Raw genomic sequence first — 11,602 nt, 5'->3', positions numbered from 1 at the left:
CTAACAAAAGCAGCCTAAGCCGAAGGTGGGTGCGGTGTGCCTCTCCACAGCCTGCATTGGGCATGGCACCACCAGACTTCATGTGGTGCATGTACACGATGGCGCAGCAGCTGAACGAGATACATGAGGAAATACAGTGTGCCATAGTCGCATTTTTGTAAATTTGGCTTATGTGGTTGTGTATGAACTAATACAGAAACCACTGTTTTGTAAGGGTTGTTGCTTTTTCCAATGTTTCAAGAAATTTTGCACGTTCTTTGATGGAATGCTTTCTTGCCACGTTGAATTTTTGTGGTTGTGAATTTGTGGTCCTTTGACAGGAAAATCTTCTCATCACTGCATGATAAACTTCATCTATGAATACTCATTTCTGTCTGAGTATATTCATCACTTCGAACAGAACAAAAAATGACATGGCTTTGCATGGTGGACAATTATTCGTCCTGTGATTGCACCCTAAGAGTAATTTTTATGGGATCTAGGTTGCTCTATAAGGCTGACAAAAAGACGTCCCTTTGTTTTCTTTCATATTTTTTTCAGCTGAAGCTGGCCCAGTGGCCTCAGTGGTGCCAGACAGGCCAGTGTTGGACAGGCAACGGTGACACCTGCACCGGAAGCACCAAAAAGAAGAGGGCGGAGATGCACATCTGCATTCAACCCTCAAATACTAAAGCGGATTGAGAAACTGCATTCTCAAAGTGGCAAATACAGAAAAGCACTGGGCTGGATTAAAAAAAGGCACGAGACAAGGCAAGTGACACATCAGGAAGCTCTATACAAGCTTAAACTGCATTTGCTACAAAACCTTTTTTCAGATGAGGCTCTGCTCTTTTCCAAAATCCAAAAAGCACTGGTCAAAACAATTGAAATAATTCACTCTCAATTTGCTCTTTCACTTCCCAAAATCTTATTGGTTCTTCAGAGAAATGCTTCATTTGCTGCATGTGAGGACACAGGTGCTGGCTGGCAGACATCCCAATGACACCTGGTATCAATACAGGTGTTATGAATGCAATATAATTAATAACAAAAGATTGGCCACTGCAAGACAAAGCATTTTGTCTTTTATTCAATGAAATAGCTTTGAAATGAAATTACATGTGTAATCAATTAGAAGATATTCTAATTGACTTCATAGATGATGGAAATGCAAGGACTTCTCGTATGGCAAACGCAGCTCTTGTTATGGCGGTGTCAGGCATATCAAGAACTTGGATTCAGCCAGTAGCCTCTGTGGCGGCCCACAAAGCATCATCAGGTCTTGCATTATTTATTTATTTATTCATTTTTAGGCAATACAAGTATTGCCCACGAGGCAAGACAAAAGGAGACTATTGGTCTCCTGACTAGGTCTTGGCCTCGCCGGGCGCAGCAGAGGCAGTAGTACATATCGCCATAATCATACATCCTAATCACGATCAGATCAGATGATTATATAATTCTACATGCAATATACATAAGCACAAGCTGCGAGAAATAAATGGCACTTTGCTTAATAGCGACATGAAGAAACAGGAATATTTAATAAAAACAAAACAAAAAGACAAACCAGAACATCAATGACACAATAAGGCACGTGCTCTTTGCCTAAACTGATGTACAGATGTAACATTTTTTGCAGTAGCTATTATATCTGGATAGGAATTGCAGAACTTTGAAATTTGATGTTCGATAGTTTGAGTACCATAATTTGTTCTTGGCCTTTCTGTCAGTAAGGTAGTATGGCGCAATGAATAACCGGTATCTCTATCAAGGTACTGACTACAAAACGCCGCAGAATTTGTTGTCATCTCTTTATATATATACAGACTCAGTTTCAGGTGATATGGATACATGAAAGACGGTAGATTGTGGCGGATCATAAGCTCAGAAGCACTAGCTTGTCCATTTGCTGGCTGAAATAAACGTGCAGCTTTCCGAATGAGCACACATAGTCTTTCGCGATCAGTTTTTGTGGTAGTTCCCCATGCCAACAGACAATAATTTACATGAGATTGAACAAGAGAAAAATACAGTCGCTTCTTGAGCCAAACGGGCAACAGATTACGAAGCCTGTATAGAATGCCAACTGATTTTGCAACCTTGATGCGGACATTATTAACATGATATGACCAACTAAGCTTCCTGTCAAAAGTAACTCCTAAAAACGAAAGATTTTCAGCCTGTTCAATCTCAGAAGTTCGAAACGACAGTCGCATATCATGGGATATGGGCTTATTTTTTGCACAAAACAACATAAACTTCGTTTTGTTTGTATTTAACTCAAGTTCATTTAGGAAAAGCCATGTGCTAAGTTCCAGTAGCCAAGTATTAGAAATAATTTCAAGTTGTTTAAGATTTTCACCATGAAAGAAAACGTTAGTATCATCGGCATATAAAATTATATCATTGGTTAAAGGAATGTTTACTATATCATTAATGTAAATAATGAAAAGTAAAGGCCCTAGTATAGATCCCTGTGGAACTCCATATTTTATAACACTCATTGCGGATGAAACACCGTGCACTGATGTATACTGCAGTCTCGACTGAAGATAACTACGCATTAGTTGATGTGCAATACCTCTTATTCCATATAACTCAAGTTTTCGTAATAAAATGTTGTGTTTAATAGAATCAAATGCTTTTCTAAAGTCTAAAAAAATTCCTACAGTAAAAAGCTTGCTCTCTATATTGCTAAGAATTCTATTTTTAACTCGTACTAATGCGGATTCAGTCGACTTTGCTTTTTGGAACCCATATTGACAGTTCGTAATTACATGCAGTGACGAAAGAAAGCTAGTCAAACGGACATATATAACACGTTCTGCGACTTTCGAAAAAAGCGGAAGAACCGAAATAGGCCTATAATTACTTAGATCATTATATGGTCCTTTTTTGTGAATTACAGCAACCCGAGCGATTTTCATTTTTTCTGGAAAACAACCGGTCTCGAACATATGATTGCAGATGTGTGTTAAAGGTCCTGCTATAAATTCAGCAACTGCTTTGATTGGTATCACTCTTATTTCATCTTCGCCAGCTGCCGAACTGTTGTTTAAAGAATTAATAATAGAAATAATCTCATTCTCTGACGTGGGTTGGAAGAATAAAGAGTCGCTGATTGTTTGCTTAATATACCGTTCACAGCTGAATTGTGAAGAAACATGAAAAGTGGTAGAACTTTTTGTCGGGTTAGTTGGTACATTGTCTTGAAAGAATGTCGTACGCCAAAAAAGGACGAAACAGGAAGGAAAAAACACAGAACAGGAAAGAGGCGCAACTTCCAACTTTAATAACAGGAAAGGAAACCAGGCGCTCTTTTATAGCCGCTGAGCTGCATGAGGGTGCGTGAACTGAAAAACAAATGCGGTGGTGGACGAGTGATAACAACACTACAACACAGCACAACAAGTCATAGGGAGGTCGCTATTACAAAAGGCATGTTGATAACTCATGCGAGCGTGAATGATAGCACAGGTTGAACGATTATGAATAAGAATAAGAACTACCTCTAAGATATTAACAATCATGAAACCGATTGAAGGAAGCAGGCGGACTTTGCAAAGGGCATCTAAACGAAACCGTCCAAAAAAGCTAGTTCACTTCTGGTGAGGAGAACAGAAGGCGTGCTAACGCAGTTGTCTTTTCTTTGATCAATATAAAAAGCCTCAATGACTTCTCTTTCGATTTTTTCTTTTGCCCTCGCTAGAAACCTGGTCTCTTGAAATTTCGGAAAACAATCTTTACACCTGCTACAATGTAAAGCTAGATTGCTTCCCGTCTTGCTTTTTAGGGTCACATTGTGCTGTCGAGCACGCTCATTGAAGCACTGTCCCGTTTGCCCCACATATACTTTGCCACACGTCAAAGGGATCTCGTATACCACATTAGTGGTACATTTTGTGAACACTGTTTGATGTGGTATACGAGATCCCTTTGACGTGTGGCAAAGTATATGTGGGGCAAACGGGACAGTGCTTCAATGAGCGTGCTCGACAGCACAATGTGACCCTAAAAAGCAAGACGGGAAGCAATCTAGCTTTACATTGTAGCAGATGTAAAGATTGTTTTCCGAAATTTCAAGAGACCAGGTTTCTAGCGAGGGCAAAAGAAAAAATCGAAAGAGAAGTCATTGAGGCTTTTTATATTGATCAAAGAAAAGACAACTGCGTTAGCACGCCTTCTGTTCTCCTCACCAGAAGTGAACTAGCTTTTTTGGACGGTTTCGTTTAGATGCCCTTTGCAAAGTCCGCCTGCTTCCTTCAATCGGTTTCATGATTGTTAATATCTTAGAGGTAGTTCTTATTCTTATTCATAATCGTTCAACCTGTGCTATCATTCACGCTCGCATGAGTTATCAACATGCCTTTTGTAATAGCGACCTCCCTATGACTTGTTGTGCTGTGTTGTAGTGTTGTTATCACTCGTCCACCACCGCATTTGTTTTTCAGTTCACGCACCCTCATGCAGCTCAGCGGCTATAAAAGAGCGCCTGGTTTCCTTTCCTGTTATTAAAGTTGGAAGTTGCGCCTCTTTCCTGTTCTGTGTTTTTTCCTTCCTGTTTCGTCCTTTTTTGGCGTACGACATTCTTTCAAGAAAATGAAAAGTGGAAGTCGATGCCCCCGCGTCTAAGAAGTGGTTATTAAATACATCTGCAAGCGCTGCACCTTTATAAGCCTTTCCATTAAGAATCAATTCAGCTGGTATGCCAGTCGCGTTGCTGGCGGTTAGTTCGCGATATGTTTTCCATATTTTACTGCAGTCATTTTTGCAAGCTTCAAATTTACGAGCATAGAATTTTGATCTTGCCTTCTTAAGGTCACTGCTCAGTTTGTTTCTGATTTGTTTAAATTCCTGTAGTAGTACTGTATCACGTGTACGCAAAAACAAGTTAAATAATCTATCCTTGTGTTTAATACGCTTGTAAAGTTCGCCAGTCACCCATTCTTTTCGAGCCTTTTTGTGCTTAATCACAGGTTTATAAGGAAATGCATCATTATAGCATTTTTTCAGTCTAGTAGTAAATACATCGTAGCCTTTAGAAGGATCCATAATATCGTATATATCTTTCCACTTCTCCTTCTCAACCACAGACATAAAGGCTTCAACCTTCTGCGTGTTTATGAACCGTATATGAACAGTTTCATGTACAACACTCTGTCGTATTAGAAAAGCCGCAAATATTGGTAAGTGGTCACTAATGCTAGAGCTTAAAACACCAGATCTAGTAGCATTCGTTGAAAATGTACTAAAACATAGATCAATTAGTGTACTAGAACTTGGGTTACTCTTGTGGGCGCATCAATTATATTCTCACAACCATTTGCTAGCATACATTCTAATAACTGGGTCTTCGCTGGTAAATTTGAAAGCAAGTCAATATTAAAGTCCCCCACAATTACCGCGTGCTTTTTTGAATTATTTAGAAATTCAAAAAGAGAGTCTAAAAAATTAAACAACGCCTGAGGAGCGCCTTGGGGTGGTCGGTAAATGGCAATGACAACAACATTGTACATCGTGATTGCTACCGATTCAAAGTCTTCACAGATATACGTGTAGTTTGAGAGTACATCAAAACGGTGTTGGTTTCGCACATATATGGAAACGCCCCCACCTCTTTTGTTTTCACGATATACAGAGATGTGCCTATAACTCTGAAAGCAGATGGCATCAGAATCATCAACAAACCACGTTTCGGAAAAGGCCATAAGATCAAATGGGTACTGCAGCACAGATAGATATGCCTCGACATCATTTTGTTTGTTTCTTAAGCTCCTGGCATTTAAATGAAATAACGAAAGACATTGCGCTTTGAAGTGGTTGTCTGTGCGCATTAAATTATTGAATGAAGTGGCAGTATGATAAGCCATCTTATCATTAAAAAAATAAACAACAAAAAAGTCCTATCAAAAGATTATGCTATCTTGTCAAGGTCATCTTTGGCTGAGATCCTTAAGGCGCGTGTGCCGGTTTGCTTCAGCGCGAATATCTTGCCCTCGGTCACCCAAACAAACTGATAGCTCTGTTCTTTCGCCTTGTTTTTCGTCAGTCAGTGCAGTCGCCGATTTGTCGCGGTAAGGTTCTCCAGAAACCAAATTCCCGATACTGCGTCTTTCACGTCTTTCCGTTTTCCGAACCATTTGGATCTCATGTTTTTTGTTGCAAACCTGACCAGGACTGCCGGAATTTTCCCTTCTTTATGCGGCAAGCGATGCAGTGCCTCAATGTCATCGTCGGATAGCTGTGGCAGGTCGAGTTTGGTAGCAATCTTATTAAGCTCATCCATCAGGTTTTCGTTGTCGGAAGGTTTCAGTCCATGGATTTCAATGTTGTGTTGACGCATACGCTGCTCTAAATCATTCATTTCTTGTTTCATTGCGCGAATGTCTGCTGTATCCGATGACTGCTCAAGTGTTTCCACCCGTTGGCGCAAGTCGTTGATGTCTTTATCCTGCTTTTCGAGCTTGGCATTCAGATTATCGTATGTATCAGACAGATGCTGAACCGATGTCTCAATACTCTTTACAGTGTCCTGTAAGCTGAGCAGTTTGTTGAGCTTAGACTCCAGCACCTGTATTTGGGACAGCTTTCTGTTTATCTGGGTTAACTGGTCTGTCAGATCACTGGGCTGATTGGATAAATCACTATTTGTCGCAGTGTCTTTGCAGCTTGCACATTTTAGGGCTTTCTGTGTCACTTTCTTCATCTGCTTAAAAGATTTTGCACTTACGCCACAGCATTTTCCCAAGTGAAATTTTTCACAACACTCTGCGCATGTCATAAATTTATCAACAATCTGGAGGCTGCATGATGCGCAGGCAATCTCGTCATCTGAAGACATCACAAAACAGTACTAATACAATGCACTAGCAGAACGGAATTACAGCATTTAAGCTACAAGTGGGAGCATAGCAGTGGCGGTGACAATAAGGGACAGAAGCGTGCGTAACGCAAAGGTGCTGTAACCAACCTGAAACGATCGAAGAAATTTTCAGGATACGCCCTGTTGTCTTGCCGCCGCCACTGCTGCAACCCGAATGTAACAGCGATGATCGGTGGTGGTCCTTTTGTAGCTGCCTTGATGATAACCGGGCCACGTGACAAGCAGGATAGCCAGGTCAGCAGCAGGCTTTACGTTGGTCGTCCTGGTGTCGGCTTTAGCGGGTAAGAATTTTCCACGGTGAAGCGGCTCTGAAACGATCGAAGAAATTTTCAGGATACGCCCTGTTGTCTTGCCGCCGCCACTGCTGCAACCCGAAATATGCAAGCTGCTATTAAATTTAATTTAGCGGCCTGAAACAAAAGATCATTTGGTGACATCAGTCATCTGTGATTAGGAGTTGAACAATGTCAGCCTGCCAAGAATTCTCATCCATCCCAGCTATAAGCCATACTTGAACACATCAACTGAACGTCTCAAAAGCAGACTGGCAAAGAAACTAAAGAACAACACATTTGCAGGATGCCCTTCACTGACATGAGAGGTAAGTATACTACACAACTGTTCAGCAAATCCATGTCTGTGGAACTCCTCACTCTTATCACCAATCAGGGGCTTCCTGTTGATGCCAAATTTACAGCTGAGTTTACGGAAAGGGCAGATAAGCTTTTTGACAGCCTGAACAGTTCAACCCTGAAAAAGCGATGCAATGCACTGTTTGAGGGCTCAGAACACCATGGCAAATAGGATTGCCAAATGGCATTTTGGTTGCCCTTGGGACAAGCAACCACACTCCATCAAAGGTTGGCAGATTGCAATCAGAGCCTTGCTCCTGTTGTGGACTGTCTGGAAGAAGATTTTGAATTCACTCATCTTTTCACCCGTCAATTGCTGCAAGACCCTTTGCAAACCTTTTTTTACAATTATTCATCAAAAAAAACAAAAGACGCTGTAATGAGACACATAATCTGCACTAATTTGTTGCCACTCTAAAACATATCTGGATTGGCAAAGTTTTCAAACTTTCTCAAGGATACTGTGAAGTGACAAGAAATGCATTCCTCATCAACTTCGAGAGTGTTTCTGCATTGTTGTCGCGAAGCAGCACATCAACCACAAGCCACAACAGGCCGCAAGGTTCTGATTCATTTGGTGTGCAAGGGTCTTCACAACATGCCCCTCACGTAGTACTATATGGAAATGTTGTGTAACATGTCGATGTCACTCTTGTGAAGTGCTTTCTTGATCTGAGAACTAGAGTGCACATGTGAGAGAGCCTATAAAGCATTTATTTTGCCAAAACTCGAGTATACTTCAGTGGTGTGGGATCCCTTCTACATAAAAGACAAGCAAAAGCTGGAAATGGTTCAAATATGCGCAGTTCGTTTTATATTTAATAAATATGATGCTGCGCATTCTATTTCAAAGGTCCTCGCAAAAAAATAACATCCAAACACTAGAAATCAGAAAGAAAATTGCGCAACTTAAGTTCTTATATGCTATTTACACAAAGTGCAAATCTTAACTCAAACACTTATATTATGCCGTTTCCATCGCGTTCATCCAGGCATCGTCACATCCACAGTTTGCTCCCATATGCCGTGGGCACAAAATTGTTCAAGTCTTCATTCTTTCCACGAACTATAACAGAGTGGAATGATCTGCCTCCAGCGGTTTTTTCTTTTGAAAATTTTGAGTGTGCTTTAACCACTGTGCTTCAATCTTGATGCATGCTTCAGGTTTATTTGTGATATAATTGCGATTCTTTTTGCATAAATGCAGTTCCGTATTCAACTTTTTTACTTTATCATTTTTGCAAGTAAGCATGTGTTACTAATGTATAATCTTATCGTAATCTTATGCTGTTGATGTGTGTGTGTTCTTTTTTTGTGCTGTTTATAAGACGATATGCATGCCATTTTTTTTAACCAAACTCACGTTTGAAGTATGCTTCTGAAAGCACTGCTATGTAAACTTTGTATCTGTATGCTCCCACCTGCTTGCTCTTCGGAGACTGCAGTATCTCCCAAATAAATAAAGTAAATAAACACTGCTTGCTGCAGACAGTGGCTCTCTCCATGAGCAACAATTTTTCACACTACTCGAGGGGAATGGTGATCCTGAGCGACTTTTCAAGTCAGCTGCCGCAACTTTTGAAGAATTTTTTATATTATATAAAGGAATTAGATTCAACCTTCAGACGAGAAATCATGTAGTGCGCCCACATATGAAATGTGCGTAAGAATCTAGTTGAAAGGATGCCAAACTGGCAAGGCATTTTCTGTTCAGTAGTCTGCAGTCTGAAATTTCTTAATCTGCCACACAAGACTACATGGGTACATCTCATTCACCAACAGAAGCACAGATACAAAGCCAAATCATGATGCATCGTGTTAGTATATGATTAAAATATTTGGTTTATTGCTGCCTACTGCTTATGTGCCCTCCCTAAAACTTTTGCTGCACTATTTATTTTTATGTTCATAAGTGTTTACGTATTTGTTTTTTATTATTCTGCTCTGATTCACGTATACTGTACTGATTGCTTTTGCTCTTGCTGCGTTTTCCTTTATAAAATGAAAGGTTGCTTGTGGGAAGCCTTGTGTGCCTTGTTAGTCTGAGCATTGTTATTACCTGGGCTTTTGAATTTACTTACTATGAGCAAATGCTAACAGCTTACAAAAGGTGCCAGGGAACCCCGTGTTATGGCTTCTTTCTCTTCCTGTTCAACAAGCACATAGAAATACAGCCCCTCAATAAATGCCAGAATTCAATGAATAATGACTGGCTTTCTGCTGAAATCAGTCTCTATGAGCAGTTATAGCATGATTAGTGCAAAAATAAAGTTGTGAAACTTAATGTTGAGATATGCATGGCTTCAGGTGTTAAAAATATGCAAAAGTACTCTGCAGAAGCCAAAGGTTTTGTGGTATATATTAGAGCACTGCACGGGCCTCAATCTGAGGCCCAAGCCCAGCCCGGACCTGAGACCTGAAGCCCGAGCCCAGCCCAGGCCCGCGGCTTCAAACCAGGGCCCGGCCCAAGCCCGCTAAATTATCGCTCTAGCGAGCCCAGCCCGGCCCGTGAATCCCGTAGTGAAGCCCAGCCCAGGCCCGGCCCGGCTCGTTTCACAGTAACGCTTGAGGTATACTGCTCACTCTGAGCAAGTAGACTGCTACTAGACCGATAAGAAACTGGCCGAGAAAGGTTCTGAAACCACAGTTTGGGTTGCAGAAAGTTGGTACTTTTTAACCCAGAAGGAAGTGATTAGTGTAGTGCTCGCCAAGCCCGTCTTTTGGACAGTGATCTCTTGTAGGTGCGCAAAGATAAACTCGGAAGTTCCTAGAGCCAAACAAAAAAGGCTGCATACGGGCGTAATAGACTACTTTGCATTCCCCCATGATTTTAATCAGTTATATTTTGCTGCCCGCGAACTATAAACGTTAAAGCTGCCTAGCAAGCAGTGGGATGACATTTTTTTTAGTGAACACAATCTCACAGGTTGATCTCATAGCCGAACTGGTCGCCTTTCAGCAGAAACGAAAAGCTAGAAGGCTTGAGTATTTCACGATGTTTGAAGACTATAAGCGTCCTAAACATCTCTGTATAGGTATGTTTTGAGATGACGAACGATCAATGGCCATTTAAGACCGGCTGAATTTTTACTCTTACTGGTGGAGCAGAAGATAACGTGCGAACCACGTGATAACTTACAGGGCAAAACACTTGTCATGACAACCAGGCTGAAGAAACGAGGAGGGTAGATGTGGTTATAAGATGATATTTACAAACTCTCGCGAGCTTTCGTGGCTATTTCATTTACGAGACGTTCCGGTCAGCTGATCAAAAAGAAAACCAAACGCGCTTTAGTTTGTGAATTTTCTCACATGAGAAATAAAATATGGCTATAGAATAAGAGCTATATTTTGGGCGCTTAAGGGCCCAAAGGGAGTCAAGCTATGAGAGACACTGAAGTAGAGGGCTCCGGATCATTTCGACCACCTGGGTTTCTTCAACGAGCAATGATGCCACAAAGTACATGCCTGTCATGCTTGCCGCCTAAATAGAAATGTGGCCGCCGAGGCTAGGAGAAAACCCTGGTTCCCCGGCTCATTAATCACACTAAGCCACCACGGCATGGAAATAGGGAAATAAATAAGTCAATGAATAAAGCTTAGTTTTTTTCTCAGCACGTACTATAACCCATAGCTCATCTGTGTCGCTGCTCCAATGCCTCAGTTGTGCACGTAACAGTGAATGAATAGTCGGACACCAGACGTTTCTGTACAGACCCAAGCCCGGCTCGGGTCCGCTGCTTTAAGCCCGAGCCCGGCCCGGGCCCGCAACTTCAGGCCCGGGCCCGGCCCAGGCCTGGCAAAACAGATCGTGTCCCGGCCCGGCTCGGCCCGAGCCCGTGCAGTGCACTAGTATATATTTTACCAACCCCTGGTCATGACTGTTGCACTCTATTGTGCTCTTGGGAAAATTGGTAATGTCTGGAATCCACAGTCAGCAAAAACAGACAGGCTCAGTTGTTCGGCTCTGTAACAATTAAAAAGGGTGTATGCATAAGATGTGACTAGGTTGACGTGTAGGCTAGTGCAGAAAACAAGCATGCTCGAACTATGATAAAGTGCTGTTGATAGTGGCTTTGTTTGCAATTTCTTCTGGATGTTATAA

General features: G+C 41.5%; 1 pseudogene; it reads left to right on the top strand.

Annotated features, from left to right (window-relative positions):
- Positions 1-62: 62 nt before the first annotated feature.
- LOC149353482 (uncharacterized) lies at positions 63-9,690 on the top strand (annotated as a pseudogene).
- Positions 9,691-11,602: the final 1,912 nt, after the last annotated feature.

This window comes from Amblyomma mixtum, chromosome 3, assembly GCF_055824585.1.
Source record: "Amblyomma mixtum isolate Tamu chromosome 3, ASM5582458v1, whole genome shotgun sequence".
Classification (NCBI taxonomy): Eukaryota; Metazoa; Arthropoda; class Arachnida; order Ixodida; family Ixodidae; genus Amblyomma; species Amblyomma mixtum.
Note: the sequence above shows the minus strand (reverse complement) of the source record. Positions and strands in the feature narration are given on the sequence as shown.